This window comes from Hippoglossus stenolepis, chromosome 21 (assembly GCF_022539355.2).
Source record: "Hippoglossus stenolepis isolate QCI-W04-F060 chromosome 21, HSTE1.2, whole genome shotgun sequence".
Classification (NCBI taxonomy): Eukaryota; Metazoa; Chordata; class Actinopteri; order Pleuronectiformes; family Pleuronectidae; genus Hippoglossus; species Hippoglossus stenolepis.
The window spans coordinates 17,609,401-17,627,358 of record NC_061503.1 but is presented as its reverse complement, the minus strand read 5'-3'; the positions used below and the strand labels follow the sequence as shown (position 1 = coordinate 17,627,358).

At 45.8% G+C, this 17,958-nt stretch overlaps 1 protein-coding gene across 2 annotated transcripts in view; it reads right to left on the bottom strand.

The window, feature by feature from the left end:
• Positions 1-17,958, bottom strand: part of LOC118100181 (thyroid hormone receptor alpha-B) — a 120,585-nt gene that overhangs the window by 45,132 nt on the left and 57,495 nt on the right. For both annotated transcript variants that reach the window (XM_035144981.2, XM_035144982.2), the window contains exon 4: positions 12,746-12,868. The gene's annotated coding sequence lies outside the window, so the exon portion shown is untranslated. The remainder of the gene's footprint in view (positions 1-12,745; positions 12,869-17,958) is intronic.

The window sequence follows — 17,958 nt, the reverse complement described above, 5'->3', positions numbered from 1 at the left end:
ATAATATCTTCATTTATCAATTTGAGACAAACAATCTCTTGTGACTCAAAGACGGTTAATTAACGACTGTACCTGGAGCTATTCGAGGCCACAGAGTGTGTAACGGCAGATCCAATATCTAGTGCACAGCCGGCAGCTTCTCCTTCAGGTCTCATTAGTCAAGTGGGACTGAGCCGACGCCAGGGCCGACACAAAGACGTAAAAAGTGGCCTTTGTTTCACTGAAACGGTTAAAGTGGGTCTCTGGGAATAAAGTTCAAACGAAGGCGATTATTAAATTAGGACCCAAGTGACATAAATAGTGAACAAGCTCTGCCCGGCTCCATTAGGCCCGGCGATGGAACGCAGGGCTCCTGGGATCTGCAGTCTCGATGTGGCCGCGGGGTCAGGATCACAGACGGAGATACGACGGGGGGGATGATATGTTGCCACGGGGCACTAAGCTACAGCTGTGCATGTAGGATTTGTTGTACTTAAGCTAGAGTAAGAGAGTTGTGTTAGATTGGAGATTTTCCCGCAACAAGCCCTGAAATGGAGCTCATTGCTGCAGAGGGAGCGGCGGCGCTGGGAGTAGCACAGACAGGAGACACGGCTCGTTCTGCAGCACAGGGACGTGGAGCTGGATGCTGGGATGTGTCTGCTTCACTTCCCCAGAGATGGAATACTTAAGAAAGGTACCGTACGTATTCTTAGTTTCAGCTCATCGAAATAGTTTTAGGCTCTTCCTGATGCAACGGCACTGAAGAACCCTCCAGTGCAACAACAACATAACACGGATCCAGGTAAAAAGAATATTAACATAAGATTACTGTTGGTAATTGTTTACACTGAGCCCAAAGCCAATTTCAGGTTTTTAACCCAGAGAACAGGATGTCTGACTTTTCAAGAGACACAGTGTCGCTGGAAAACCTTGGCTCGTATACTGCACGACACTTCTCCTCAATAATAAATCACCCGCGGTAAAAAAATAATTCAGGATATATCAAAATGTACAGGCAGCATCCCCCTTTTTCACGGATATATTTATGAGCCCTACTGCCGCTACTGCTGGCTCAGCATCCAATCAAGACTCACAGATAAGAGGGAGGAGGGGGGGGAGAGAGAGAAGGGAGCAGGAGATAAGAGGAGAGATTGTGAGAGGAGGAGGAGGAGGAGGAGGAGGACACACGGCGTGAGGAGAGGTCTCCGTACGTTCAGCGACGTCTCCAGTCTCCATGATAAACATCTGTAACGGCCACTCAGACCTGGAACAATGAGGCATTCTGGGTCCTCCAGTGCGACGCAGTCCCCTGATGTGTGTTGCGAGGGCGTATAGCATGTTTGTATGCATACATATGAGGGGAGGGATAAACCCAACAGGATCCATTAAACTGCTGGTGAAGCAGATGGGCTGCTCCATCTGAGCAAAAGGGTTTTTTTCACGAGGCCCCAGTGACCTATAGTGGTCTGAGGCTGGAGGCTGCTGGTTTAATGTATTTCTTCTATTGTCAACAATCATATACAGAAGTGTAGGAAGTTATTTCCTCGGGCATTTTATGTCATGCATTAAAAAGAGACTGCCGGGGAAATGGCTTACAACAGAACCACCTGAGCGGATGAGGGTCTTAACCCCGGCAGGCTCCGGGCTTTCCTCTTTTATTACCTGCAACAAGGAGCTTTTTTCATTTGTGTTGGTTTGTTTTGTGAGCTATCAGCTTTACAACGAAAACCAGTGGACGGATTACCACAGAATCTGGTGGAAGGATGGGGTGTGGATGAAGGAAGAACCAGTTCAAGTTTGGTGCAGATTGAGGAATAATTTATCACATTGTGGGATCAGTTTTCCTTGATTTCTCATTTAATTTAATTCATGGATCTTTACAATTTGTGCAGATCTAAATACAATCTAGTGGATTTACTGTGTGGGGACAGTTACATGTTTTAGTCTCAGGGTTTGTAGAGATATTTAGGGAAATATTGCAGAATTAATCATAAACAATCAAACCCAGTGAACATGACTGACTTTTATATATATTAGGCCTCATTAAAAGCCCAAATTGTCTTTGTTTGATTGATGATACAAAAAGAGACTTTTAATTATTCTTATTTGCCTTCATTTTCATTTCGATCACTGTATTACACCATGTTGAATCCTGTGCAACATTAAAAGTATAATTCTCTTCCAGTAGAGGGACGTTGTTTTTACTGTTCAACCTCTTCTAACCACAGCTCCTGTTAATGGACACGCCAAAAGAAAAACAAATAAAGACCCGGAGCGAGCAAAGCAAACAGAAGCACCAGTGATCTGATGTCTGTTGCTGGAGACAATGCCGCCCCTGCAACCGTCGAGATGCAGCCGCTGAAAGGGAACACTATGCTGCGACCACAGCCCTCCACTAACAGCTGCACTCACAGACAAACAGGCCGCTTCAGCAGCCTTATCACAACTCGCAGGCCTGTGCCAGCTGCCTGCGGCTAATGTGACCCATCATTAGACTAATGGGCGGTCGATTAATGTTAACATGCCAGCAGAGCTAATATCGCTGAGATCTACAGGTCGGTGCGGAGCCATTAGTCACGTGATTGACTGGCAGGCGCTTTCCGCCGGTGGCCCTCTACCTTTCAGTTGTGATCTTTTCTCTGTTACGTAACGAGCAGTCATCCTTTTCACCGGTAATGAGTCTGCAAACATTACACCTCATGGACAAACTGAGATAAATCCTGGGTGGATTCAGGTAGTTTTCCCCACTTTTCTTTCACGGAGCGTATTGGATTTCTTTTTTTTTTTTTCATGTCATGCTACAGTTTCTCCTCCCAGACGGTGAGAAAAAGAAACGAGATACGCAGAAAAGTGCTGGAGGACAAATCACATCATATAATCTATAACACACCCTCTATTTAGTCCATATGCTTTGAACCGCATCAGATTTCATCAGGTGACCGAGGGAAACCATGCAGAGCAAATCAGGCCCTGGAGATGCTCCTGATGCTCCTCATGCTCCTGCATGTGCAGAAAACTGGTGCCAAGAGAGGTGATTAGGTCAATTACACATGATTTATAATTCATTTACTCCACTGTGGTCTTATGATGGAACATGAATCTGCTGACGAAGCAGAATATGTCTTCCACGAATCATCCCTCCCTGCGGATTAAAGTGTTCATCCTGTTTATAACCGTACAACAAATAAAAACATGTAAGCATCCATCATAAGATTTTACAAACCAAATAATAAAGATGATCATGATAAAACTCAATGAATGATAAGAAGATATGATATAGTTTAGAATAACAATTACAGGGGAGACTATTCTGCAAATAGTATCGTTTCTGTTTTCACGTGTTTGAAACTCATCCATTTATCCTTCTGACCACTTCCTGCTGCTTATCCAGATTCTCGAGGTCTTCCCTGCTCAGGGAGGAAATAACAACGCTCCCGTGCCCTCTGGCTCTGTCCCAGTTGGGTGTGACTGGAACCAGTGGGAGGCATCTGGGAGATATTCTCCTTTCAGCGACACGGACCAGCGCTTCGACCCTGAATCGGTCGGATTCCACGCCACCCTGTGTGCGACACTCATTCCGGCCGGATTGTATCCGCAATCATTCTCTTCCCATCACCGACCAAACCTCAGGATGACAGGTGTGGGATGGGACATAAAGTGAGTGGTAAATTGAGAGCTTTGCCTTCGGGCTCAGCACCATGACAGTCCTACATCAAGCCACAATAACCCCCCCGATGATCTCATGCTCCAATTTAAACCACCTCCTGAACTCCCAGATGCCTGGGCTGCGTCCACACTGATACATGTGGGCATGTGAGCGTCGGTGTTAACTGGAAGCAGGTTCGTGGCTTTTTCTTCACTCGCTTGAAGAAAGAAAAAGTTGGCTCTGGAAACAGAAGTCATCAAGACAAAGATCCTGGAGGAGCCGGTTTCCACAAAGGGTGCAAAGCAGCCAATAGTCCTACTCTCCTCTTTTCTTGAGGGTCGTGTTGGGGCCGGGCGATAGGGCCTCAAACAAATATCGCAACATTTTAGGCTATATCGCGATACACGAAATATATCTCGATATTTTGAGATGTTCTCTAAATCACTGTACAAATGTTAAATTCATAAAAGTCCACAGGAAGTGCCTAAGCTAGCGGACGTCAACATCAAGTATATCTTATATATATCGCCCACCCCTAGGTCGTGATTTCCTGCGATGCTTGAGCGAGTATTGCAAATGATTCTGCGGCCATAAGTCAAATGGTTGCAAAGAGCAGGGATTTCTTTTTCTTGAGGTCGATGGACAAGGTGGAACTGGGAATAAGAAAGTGTCGTGAGTCGTGACCGATAAGAACCAGGAGGTGTAGCAGCAGTGATGTGTTGTGGATGTGTTGAGCTTCTCAAAATCCTCTAACGTAAATAAATAAATCCTCTAAGCGTCTATCTCTGAAAGACTCGGGTTTCAAAGCTCTGGTCTGCTGTCAACTGTAGTAAGTGGCTGAGCAAAGGGGCCAGTAATGTGAAGTGAGCACTCAGAGTGAACTGCTATCACGATGAAGGCTTCCCAATCCTGTGTTTCCGTGCCAGCCGCGCACAGAGGACACGCGCTGCAGAGATGCCTTTGCCTGGCAGCCGAGAGGCAGCAGCTACCCACTGTGGCAATATCCTCGCTTAAGAGGATTGGGAATTCAAACCAGGCATTTTTTTGCTGAATAAAATATCACAGCTCAGGGTCCTGCTCTGCACAGAGGTGTGGCGGTGGGAGTCTGTGTGTGTGAGACGCGGCCAAGAGGCAAGCTGCTCACCATTTGATGTCGGTGAGCGAAGGTGTTTGGTGAAAATGTGACAGAAAGAGCCGCGGGACGAACAACAAAAGGTGTGTTTTCCCCCCCACAGGGGTTGAGCATCAGCGCAGAGATTTAATCCTTCACATGAGTTACGACACAGACAATATCTCCTCGACCGCGGCACAAGGTGAAAAGCCACACAGGATCTTTTGGCAGTGCGGAGATGTTTGGAGAAAGCACAGGGTGTGATTCTGACTGATGCTGTCAGATATCAGGTAGCCGTGGTGAAGTGTGACACCTTTTGGCTCCGGCTGAGTTCGTTTTCTCTTTCAGTGAAGTGCCGGCGGAGCGGCGAATGCATTCTGACGACTAGGAACTGAATCCCGGAGCAGTGTGTAAAACCAGCGGTGAAACGTCAGTCATTGTAAAGCCGTGCCAAGTCAATATTTAGTCTACGAGAATCACGAGACAAAGCTTGCGTCTGGGCCAACTCGTACAGGCTGGATGCCGATATTTTAATGTCAATAAAGATCGATGTTGGCAGCAAGTGGTGTTTAACATTATTGTCGTTTCCTTCCTGGTGGAAATAACCCACTCCCGGCTTCTTTCTGCTGCTCCCCGTCACTTTTATTTGCAAGTTACTGGATGTTTTATTAACTGCAATGTTTGAAATAGTAGATATTTAATGTGACTCTGAGCTGGAAATGTTCTGACACACAAAGGAAGTCCTACAATAGACTTCAATTATATCTGCACGGAAACATCTATTTTCTATTAGCGGAGACGTTTATTCCTGTGGGTTTTGCAAAAAATATGAAAATATCCAAAATGAGCAGAGAGTAATGAATATGGAACAGTGACAAGTTCAAATTAGAGCTTCTTGTGCTTTTTTCTATATTCAACCCTGTGGCTGTTGGTTTTCTGTCTTTGTACAGTACAAACACGAGTGATCTCACACAGCTTCCGGGTCAGAGAACGAGTCGTGATATCTCAAACTGTGCAGATAGTGAACAAACCGAGAGGAACGTTACAAAAGGGGGGGTGGGGGCCGACCTAGATGAAAGACAAACAAACAGCGGGAGTGCAGCGCTGCAGATTAGGGAGAGCGTAAAGGTTTAGGTGGAGTTAGACTTTACATTGCCTAAAGCAAATATAAATAACTGAGGATTGTTTGAGCAAGTAAATGAGTCAGGCCTTCTGCCGAACTGAACTTTTTTTGTTCTAAAAACATTCCCTTTAATGTTTGCATCCCGAGACTCCTCGCGAGAGAGTGAAATATTAAAAGTCTCCCTGGATGCGCGGTGCTGCAGTGAATAAGTGATAGAGAAAGAGTACGTTGAAATCTAATTATTAATGAACTGCCGGGAGAAACATGACATATTTATTGTATTTCACTTCCAGATTAAAATGCAGCACTTGAAATTGGCAGCCGGAGCAGAATCCTGGACGTCACGAGAAGCTCTCAGATTATAAATCAACGCGATTGGCAATAGTTTTGTTTTGAAACCATAAGCGTGTTTTTTAGGACATGTGGAAAGTTTTTTGCGGGAGAGTTTATCTCTGCTGTGTAATTGGACTATAAAACAAACGTGTGGCGTTTGATCTCATTGAAGTTGCAGCCGGCGCTTTGAATGCTGCACCCCCACGGGGACGTTATTTACTGAGCGTTTGAACATGTATGCATTATTTGTGAAGCTGATATAATGATGCCGGTACCCTCTTGGTGCCTCTGCTGGATAAGCAACGAACCACAACCCATTACCAGTATTAATCCAGGGATTTAACTGGGAAGTCAGTAAACTGTGACACTCTGTGTACAAACTAGCAAACAGTGGCACGTCTGAAACGGTTCAGCTGAAATACCTGGATGAAGAGCAGCGATGCCAAAATCCTGTAAACACAACGTAATCCCCTAAACAAAGAATATCCAGGTGCTTCAATGGTTTGCATTCATAAAACTCTCTGGAAACAACAGCTGAGCAACTTAAAAACATAACTGAAGAAGATAAAAATGATGAAGATGACACTTTTTCCCAGTTGTGTACAATCCTGCACATCACTTTTTCCATGAATTATAACCCAGCAGCTCTAATTATTCATCTCAGCTTCATAAAAGCCAGAAAACAAGGGAAGGATTCGTTCGGCGGTGACTCATAATCGCGGCGCTCGAGGCCTCTGCCGCTCAACGAGCCGTCTGAATGGATAACCTAGATAGCGCGCCGCTTCCCCTCGTCTGTCACACTCAACACACCACGCAGCATCATGCGAGGTAACCCCGCAGACAGACTGGCTGCGCCGGCTTCTCCGTGCCGCTAACTAACAGAGCTGGACATGCATGGCCGATGTCAGATGGGAAACATTAAAATAACATGGGACCTCAGGGGACTGGGGAGGAGGACTGGAGCCATCCTGCTTCCCTTCGTTAACGGCCCCTCGGCACCGGGGCCGGGAACACGTGTGCGTGTCCTCGCACTGACCTCCGCACGCCGCAGATAATCACATTGTATGTGGCCATATAATTACCTTGCTCATTAGTCAAAACCCCAGGGTCGTCTTTATTAACTGTCGCACAGACTGTTTGGGGGAAATGGTCTCGTGTCACTGTGGTGTCTGTGTTTAATTAATTGCACTCTGAATGGGTTCCGTCCAAGAACACCCATCTGTCGGGTCACATGGGAAAATGAATATGAGCTCATTTGTTTTTTTTATATATTATTATCAATCAGCTGTTTATCACAGTGAGGTGGTGATGTCATGTCCAGCCTATGGGTTGTTCATCTGGGTTGGTCTCCTCCCAGCAAGAAGCTCCTGGGTTTGAGAAGTTCCCTACGTGTCTCTGTGGGTTCTTCTCCAGGTTCTTCCTCCACCACAGTCCCAGGTTTTCTTCAACAGCCGTCTCCACATTGCTCGTAGGTGTGAGTGGGACTGGTTCTGTCTGCGTTGCCCCCTTTTCCACTGGTCATGAAACCCACTAACATCTGTTTTGTGTCTGCACTGGGAATGGATACAATCAGCTTTCACTCCCGGGTCTAATTACTCTGCAGTAGCTATCGGCTCAACTTAAATCCAGTTAAATCCAATTTAACGCTCTAATTTTCATCTTCTTCCTTATTTTGACAGTGGAGATGCTGGTGCTGCACCTTCTCTTCTACGTGACACTTAAATAACGTGTAAATAGCCATGAACGTATGTGTACTTTCAAACAATCGGTTGAACTAAGAGTTTGAAAGTGAAAAGAAAATATACGGTTAATGACGAGAAGTTTTTATTCACTATGAAGTGGTTTTTACTTTACTTGCCATTTGTATGTTTCTGTTTTGTCGTTCCCGCCTGAAAGTTGGCGCCCACCGGTCAGTGACCTATGCAGGTATATGTGCAGTTCATCATCTCTGTACAAACACACGTGCCTCAACTCAAACACGCGTCTGTTTCAGGGCGTGTCTCTCTGCCAGATCACTGTTTGTATTTCAATTTCATAGATTCAACACAGCAGGACTCGCTCCACAGTGAGACCTTTGTTCTGGGATGCTGCTCCTGACAGGAACAAGAAAACTGTTATGAACCGCTGTCTCCGAACAGAAAGGATTTTATTTACCTAACAAGCAGTTTCCTGTATTTCTACAACTACCAGGAGGTTTGCATGAAGGCACTGCAACAATATAATTATGTTTGCAAAATATATACAGTTTGCATGTATGTAAGGTGATATCTTCTGATTAATAATTGTATTTCAGATATTGCTAAACCCTAACTCAAATATGTGACATTAACTTTTCCTACTTCAAAACCAGTGAGATGAGCACCAATGAAATAAAACTAAATAATTAAAACTTTTCAAACTGATGGCAAATAAATAGTTTTAATAAAAAAACGTCATTACTTATAGCGGGAAGCTGATTGAAAATAGTTTTAGGGTCACAGTCAGGTGGTTACATGTCTATTTAATATAACTCTGACGTTGCTCCTGCAGCTTCATGAATAAACGCTGGACATTTGTTTCTTTCATCAATAGCGTTTTTTTCTCCATCTCATTCTGAGGATTTTCTCCGGAGGCGCCGGGTCCCTGAGGCTCAGCGGGGTGTTGACACTTTCACAAGTGAAGGTAAAGATGTGTATTCTGGCTGACCCTCTCCGGAACCACAACAGAACAGTGTGAGCACCATTCTCTCCGGATTACGCCCGATACTGGAAATTGGAGCACGTGAACTCCAGTTTTATGCCGGGGACTGGTCAAGCATCGCTGATTCTTCTGCCACGCGGCGTTACTCTCAAATATCTTAAAAGTTCCTGCGTGTGTGTATTGAGCGGCAGTGATGGCGAGCAGGAGCCCCCCCCGCTGATGATGGTGTGTACCGGCTGCAGTTAATTGAACACCCTGCTGGGCCCCGGGCTGGAGGTGTTGGTTTACCACAGACATTGATCCCACTTCTGTCTCTTTATTAAACCAACAGACTTGCCAGCTAAACTGTCTCCTCGAGCGGCATCTCCCCGAAGCATCCACACATGCTTACGAATACACAAACACCGACACCTGCTGCAAGGAAAATAGAGGAACACTGTGTGCGAACATGAAGGGGACGAGAAAGAAGAAAGCGAGAACAGGCGCGACAACATAGAGAGAAGCTAAAGGAAGAGAACGAGAAAGCATCCACTGAGGACGCAGCCTTTCCAGCCATTAAACTAAAGCCATTAAATCAATTTCCTCTAATCTGGACAGGGCCGTCCCAGAGCAGGAAATGCCAGGCAGCAAGCGTCCCGAGGGAGAACCAGCCTTTGTGGCTGCACGCGGAGCATAAACTGAAGATCTGATTTAATAAAATGCCCTTTTTCTCTGCTGGAGGAAGGTGCCTGCTCTGCCTCTTCATTCTTTTGTGCTCTAATCCCATCCATCTCTCTTTTTCCTTACCCACTCTTCTCAGTACACGACTAGGGCAAATTACACAGCTCATTACAAGGATAAGGTGTGACTGATTAATACAGTAACCAAATTAATGCAGCACTGACAGGCCCGGTGGTAAGAGGGGGGATAGGCCACACGCTTTTTTTGCAATGTTTATTAAGCTAATGTATGTAGAGCTGTAATGAGAACAGAAAGTCGATGTGCGCGGAATAGTAAGAAAAATGCTCTGACGTTAACCTTGCGATGTTATTCAGCTCCTGTTCTCCGGGGGGAATTTACAGCCGAGGTAAATGCACAAGCTTTTATAGAGACGCGACACTTTAAAAGACACATTTAACAAAGAGAGGAAGAGCATATGTATAGAGCATCGATTTAAAAAACGTCCTCACTCGAGGGAATAACATTATCTCTGATGAAACACCGGGCGCTGGCGAGAAGAGTTTAGATATCAGCTCTTAGTGGGAAATCAAGGCTGGAGCTGCATTTGGCCGTAACACAAAGAGGAAAAAAGACACAATATAATAACTGTTTAACAATGTTTTTTATCATAACACGGCAGAGGATCTTCTCTTATTAATCCAAACTGGATTCATGTGTTAAGTTTCAGAGGTGGTGCTCAGCGGTGTCGGTTTCCCCCGCCCCCCCCGAGGGGAAACGTCACATTTCCTTGAGTTTCTTTTTTTGTGAAATTTCTGTGAAACTCAAACCCATGACCCACATATCACTTACCCTCCTGACAATGACTGAGCTTCCTGGCTAATGCGGCGGTTTTGTAATTCTTTTGTGACGCCGTTACCTCGCCATGCAAACGCATCGCTGTGCAGCAACCTGCAGTAACGGTGTGCGGGGGTTTGAGCAGGAGAGATAAAGGCTTAATGTCATTCAATCTTCTCTCAGGAAAACCCAGAACGCCGAGTGGCTTCTGATGCCTTTTGTGTGCGTTTGCATGTGCAAGGAAAACACCTTTACACTGTGCAGGTCCATTAGCTTCCGCTGCAGGAGTGTGTGTGTGTGGGGGAGCTGCATTTAGTCTAAGCTCTGCTGTGAAAGGTGATACTACAACTCTCACACTCACGCAGATACATTTATATATATGTGCACCTATATTCATTTTTGCATCCTTGCGTTTCTACCGTCAAAACTTTCAAATATGTCTCACACCCATTTATATGATGTAACTGCATCTGTAAATAAACAGAATAGTAGAACAGTACGAAACGCAGAGGCTGCACTCCGGCGCTAGGCAGCTCCCTCTTTTCCCTTTTTCGTTATCCTCTCAGTTCCCCCACGCTGCCGCAGCACCATGTGTTCAAACCACAACTTCCTGACTGAGCTGCGAGCCGATTGGCCCAAAGTAGTACATACCCCCGACACACCCACTCTGAAGCGCTTGCCGCGGTTGCTGGCATTAGTGACTAGGCAATTAGAGGTTTGTATCTCTGTTTAGTGACTGCACACCCATCCACACACACACACACACATATTCACAAACACACACACCCATCCACACACACACACACAAATCCTAAATCCCAAATCCCCCCATGCACATTAAGAAAAATACACCCACCCACAGCCGCACTAGTGGGAGAGTCAGCGCATTAGTGAACGTCCGACCTGGACAGAGCTGCAGAGGACGGCTGCCAGGAGTGACCGGCTGTGTCAAAACACACAGCTCACACCTACACGCTGTGTTTTTACTCCGCTGGCCTTTCAGCGAGAGGCCCTCAGCAGAGCACCTTGAGGTGACGTGGGGCGAGGGGACAGCCACCCTGGAGAAAAGCCACCAATGATGTACAGTTCCTCTGGAACCAAGCAGCAGGAAATAAAAAACCCGAGCTCATTCCTCGGGGCCAAAGTAGTGTTTCCAGCCCTGTGGCTTTTCCAAGAGCCCGTCCTTTAAACCGCACACTTAGCCAATTCTCAGACCACCTATAAGAGCTTTCCATCTACACACCGCGCTCGGCCACTGATGTATGACTGCGGACGCGAGATTGAATGACAGTGAAACGCCTGCGGACACAACGGGAGGGGGCGATAGTAAAAGAAATATGTTCTAATGATCTGCTAACATTAGAAACCGTACGGTCTGGGAAACGTGATCCAGCTCGCTCTGCTTCGCTGTCTGTCATAAAGGCTGAAATTAAATTAAAGAAATGTAAAACTGCAGTTTCACAAAGCGAGTAAACACAAGGCTGAAATAGCACATGGCTCGCATCGGGGGGGGAATTCCAGCTGTGCCTTTGTGATGGACAACCGTGGAGCTCCAGAAAACCTTGGACCTAAATCCGGCAATAATGAATGAAGGGTATACAGGATAAATGGACCTGCCTCAAGAAAACCAGACATTAAAGATTATAAAAAGGTATTAAATGTGTTTCTTGGCACTTTGCGATTATAACTTGACTCCGTATGGTAACGAATCCGTCAGCTGCTGTTAGCTCAGGTTGTTTGTTGTCTTTGTGCCTCAGAGAAACGTGATATAGGGTAAAGTTTAAGGCTATAATGCACTGAGCAGAAGTCCCGGACGCGCTGCCAGGTAATGATCCTAATCTTTCCGAGCAGGAGCCGCTCCAGAGGTGGTGAGAGGGGGAGCGGAGGGAGAGCACATAGGTGGTAGCACAGCAGAAAGTGGCATTATGGGTAGCACGGGGGAACGGCCTTCATCGATTACGGCAATTAACAAGAGAGGAAACGAGTCTCGCTCTTTCTGCAACGCTGCAGAGGAGAAATGAAGGAGAGACGGAGAGAGAGAGAGAGATAGGACGGCAGGAAAAAAAGAGAGAGAGAGAGAGGGCAGATGGACGGGAAAACATAAAAGGTTTAATGGAGAAAGGGGGAAAGGAGAAGGTGAAAGAGAGAGAGCGGTAATTTAAAGGAGATGGGTGGGAAGGACGAGAGTTAAAGTAACGACAGGAGATGCAGAGGATGAAGGGCTCTGCAGCTCTTTGAAGCCGCTTGCATTTTATTTTAACGTCAACACGCTAACCGGCATGAAAATGAAACCGTTCACGTGATGACGCCAAATTAAATGCAAACACATCCGCTAGTCGTCCACATGTTTAACCAACGAGATCAAAAGCTTGAGAATTACCTGGTCTGGACGGATTCACTGTAGAATTGCAGACGACGTTAGCTTCTCTCATCGGGTCTGTACAAACGAAGCCGTGTCAAAATGGCCGTCTCCCTCCAAATTCGGACGAACGCCACGATCACTCTGCAAGAAAAGAAATGAATCCGTTGTTATTGCGATTCAGAAACAGACGTAGCTGCATTAAAGTGAAGCCAAAACATCTTGATCGCCCCCCTGGTGGCTGGCTGCAGTATAGGTCATACACCAAAGTACACGCGAAAAAATAAAATTCTGTCACATTATGAAGCTCTTATACGCTGATGTTTGTTCAAGAGTGAGTTTTGCTGATACGTTATGATTTAACTTCACTAGCTTGAAGTAGCTGCGGCCAAATTTTGGCTTAATTTTTATACAATGGGAGGAAGTTGAGATATTATGAACACGTGGATCCATTTGTACATGTAACTCTGGTTTTACTTTATTTATTTGACTGATTGCTAACCGTACGAAAGAGTTATGTTTCTTGCATGCTAACAAATTATATCAATCGCTGAGTCAAAGCTCAGAAACAAGAACCAGGTTGAAACCTTAAATAAAGCATCATTAACATGTGTTTAAATTATGCTGCTGTAAATCAAAAACCCTCACGTTTCATGTTTCCCCCAAACTATTAAAAGTACAGTACTTTTATTTCTCTATCAAAGTATTTCACCGATAAAGAATAAAAAAACAAACAGTGCAGCTTGGTGCCGTGTCGCGCACTGATTCATTTAACGAGCCTTGAAGCCACAACCGATTATTTTTTAGTTTCAAGACCTTGTTTTATTTCTATAACTCACAAGGCTACTGAGGCTGCTGCGAGGCCGGGAATAAAGAGAAGAGGAGGAGGAGAGGAAGAGGAGTGGTGAGGAGAAAAGAGAGAGGGATGGAGGAGGAGGGGGGGGGGGGGCAGCAGCTCACTGCGTAAACCCAGTCTCTGGAGGAGTGTGTGTTTGTGTGTGTGTCTGTGTGCATAATGGTGGTAATTATCTGATCAAACAGAAAGACAGTGGTCCGGGCTCATGCTGTGGGCGGGCTCCGATAATCCACATCATTAGGTATTTGGTGGATATGTGGTTTGTGTCAATGTGTCTGTGCATGTGCATCATTTAAGTAAATGAACTGGGCTGTTGAGCTCAGCAGGAGACTGCAGCCGCCACAGAGCACCGATCATCCTCTCTGATTCTGTTTTTAATGTTAATGCAAAACTACCACTGCAACGCAAGTCAGTGGTTTCACACAGTTTGCATTAAAAGCTCTGGAGGAGAAAAACGTGTGAGGGGCTTTTATGAAACAGACGTCTGCTTCTACTGCAAACAAAGTATTTATGTCATGCTGCTTCTCACTGTTATCGACCTCCACTCCACCAGAAAGACCCAGAAACAAAGAATACCAAGAGCCGAGTTGTCAGAGTCACAACGTCCCCCGACTCGACTCAGAGTCTGGGTTCCTTGTTTCACGCCATCCGTCCATATTTCATTATAATATCTCATGATGCCACTAACTCTGATTCGAAATACACCTTAAGATCTCTAGTTCATCCCTCGTTTTCTTTTAAGTAGCTTTTCAGTTGGACAAATCGTCTGTTGTCGGCAAATTTCCTGAGATCTGAGATGAATTGTTTGTCCTGTGGGGGACGGACCAGCCGCTCGCCTGTCAAACAGAACAAGGCCCCAACTGCCAGTTAAAAAAAACGCAGACTCTCAACTTATATAAAAGTGCAGTTCTGCCCCGCGCTGTATCCCACTGTGCAGGATAAAAGTCCTCTCGACGTGTTTGTGTCCCGAAGCTGCCACGTCCCACATCCTCCCTAATGACATTTACGAGCTGATTGATGGGACAATGGCCAGGCAGCCGTTTGTGTTCACGTGTTGCAGCAAAGAGCCGCCGCCGCTGCTCTCTGTACGAGCGCCGGTCACGTCACCGGCGGCCGAAACCAGACGAAATACTGTTTACGCAGCGGAAAAATAAAAAGTCTGAAAAAAAATAACAACTTGAAGGAGGAAGAGGTGCAACATGATTTGGCAGCAACACAAAGATTTCTCTATGCTGTCGGCCCTAATGCCTTGAAACACAATATTTGTCCCGATGCCATTTTGGGATAAAATACAGTGTGTGGATATTTACATTCTGACGTACTGGGGAGCTGTATAATGTAAGAAACACACACACACACACACACACACACACAGAGAGACACACACAGACACACACGTAATGCAGACAGGCCCTTGTTTCAGTTCCAGCATCCCTGTGTTTCTGTTTGTGGAGTGAGTGAGATGATGATGGGCAAGTGAGGAGGCGCGAGACGAGCCAAAAGATAAGCGGCGAGAGGAAGTGGACGAGTCATTACACTTGACACCAGCGCAGTGGGAGAGCGAGCGGTGGGGGAGGGAGGGAGGGAGAGGGAGGCTTATTTGTTCTAGTTCATTATCTGATGTGATCGCGCTCAAAAGAGGGACTTTTCTGAAGACAGCCGCAGCCGCTGACCTCAATGGGGCTTTTTTTTTTTTTTGAGGAAAAGCAAAACAAGACAAACAATAATTACCGCACGATAAATTACCCACGAGGAGTCTGGCAGTTTGATCCTCACACAGATGAAGAACTGGACCAAACCTCAGCGTTTTTATACAGATTCATCGACGCAGGGAGGAGACGCTGTTTGCAATTATAGTCGGAGGATTTTTGTCCAATTAGAGGCAGAGACTCGTACGCGTGCTCTTCACAAATGTTTACCTGCAACGGAAATAATACTATATTTATCCACAGATCCCCCCCAAAAAAAAGAGCCTAACCAATTCACACACACATCAGCGTTTATGATTGCCAATTATGTTCTATGCATTAGGTTGTAGTTGTGTATTATTTACTGCCTAACATCCGTATTGGAATCCGTCCCAAAATCCATATCAGTCGGGTTCTACTACGAACAAGATGTACCTCATATTCCTTATTCCTAAAACTTCAATGATTGAGCCAAACTGTAACAATGGGGGGACACGTTTCTTCGTTACCATGGAAACTAAAGCTGTCCTGCTGATGGAAATACTCACGAGGGCCCGGTTCAGACCCGGTAGAGATCCCATCACAAGTGGATGAGTTCACGCCTGACATCAGAATGTGTCTCCGGTGACCACTTGTGATCAGATGTCACTTCCCCCCATAAACACCTACGTCATTTTCTGTTCGTTAAGACCAAATGACGTTATTTATCAGTAGAGCTAAAGAAGACGTACACCTATTAATAACTAGTGGACGAAATGGTGCAAAACTCCTGCACAGTTTTCAGCAGCAGAGCAGGAAACGAGCACATAAAACCCGGGACCTTTAGCCTCGGAGTACATTTATACAGTATATGCTGTATGGTGACATGATGCCAGGCTCGGCTGCGAGGGGGCGAACATAACAGCTCATTAATGCTAACAAGCTCTAGGAATAGAGATTTTTTTAAAAAAGAGCCTGTATGAAGAAGGGACAGTTCTGGGCGAGCTGACGTCCGTCCCCCCCCCCCCAAAAAACAAATCAAAATGTCACAGGGCAGATGAATGAGTCTGCTCTTCAACCTGCACCAAATAGGGGCCTCGCTTGTGTACGACAGCTGCAAATAACCACACTCACTCACAAACAGCAGCAGCCATGAGGTGCGGTGGTCAGCCGCGGGGTCGCCGCCGTATATTTTCTGCGCTAATGTATTCGATCTCTCGTTAAACTTAGACATTGCTCACTTCAGTCGCCGGGTAGCGCGCACGCCGGCCCACACAGAACACACTCTATCCCCGGGCCAGACTCACTCACTGTTTGCCAGGAAGAGCGTGTGTGTGTGTGTGTGTGGGGGGGGGAGCCGGTGATCAATGAGCTGTGGACAGGATGGCATCGGACAGCGGGTTAGTTCAGCTGATAATGCTCCGACAGAGAAGAAGCAAAGACACAGTCAGGCTGATGAGGCCACGATCCTCGGGGTGTGTCTGAATCCTCTGTGGTTGTTGCAGGAGCGATGGGTTAAACACACAGACACTGAGCCACTGCTGCTGGCTGTAAACCCCCCGCATGCCTGTGTTTACGTGGGTTTCTCAGGGGTGTGTGCCCGCCCGGCCCACGTGAGTTTGAACCTCAGTGTTATTGTTAATTTGGGCTGAGCTTTACATTGTATTTTTAGCTGGATACATATATACTGTACATATATATGTATATATATATATAAATGGGAGTGTGTGTTTTAAGCTACACTTATATGAGGCACTTGTTGGTTTAAAGATGTGTTACTTTAATATTTCCCACACTCACTGGCTTGTAAAACACCTGAAACTGAAGCAGTCACACGCTGTGACAGACTTAAAGTCTCACATTGTTTCATCTGAGGGACGTTCAGCTGCTGTGATGGATGAACGTACACAAAGTGTTTCACAAGACAAAAGTATGCAACCAGGAAACCAGGACATATGAAACAGGAAATGTATGTTTTCTGTTATTGAGCCCATTAATTTGATGGATAGATACAAGCACTGGTTGAAGCCCTAAAATTGTTAAGGCCTATTTGACATCATGGTTTCTAAAAATAAATATGTACAAAATGACTGATTTGACAAATCATCAGTCAAGTCACAGAAACATGAGACAGATGGTTTTGAAATTGGTAATAAGCTCATTAAAAATATTATTAGTTTATAATATTAGAATGTTTATTCCCATCTATATCTGAGTGTGTGTGTGTGTGTGTGTGTGTGTGTGTGTGCTGCCTTCGCTTGCCGTTACTGTGTAAACCTTCGCAGGCATGTGTGTGTTATGCACCGTCATGTGAAAACGTCGATGGCGAGCGGCGGCAGCGCCGTGCGCCGTCATCTCAACACATCTGCAGTGAACGAGCGTGACGGGGGGGGGGTTTCGGGAAAGTGGGCGTCGACGCCTCACCTCTGCAACGACTCGATCACCCTTTGAAAACTCTTGAAGACTGAAGATCTGTGAAGTCACCGGCAGCAACAGTAGACACATATAGAGTCTCACACACACACACACACACACACACACACACACACACACACACACACACACACACACACACACACACACACACACACACACAGAGTGAATAAACAGCGTCTCTGTCTGACGTGCGCTGGAACATCTGAAGAATGTCAGACTGTTCCCACGATGCCTCAGTCAGACGGACTTGATCTTTAACGCAGCTTATCAAAAAC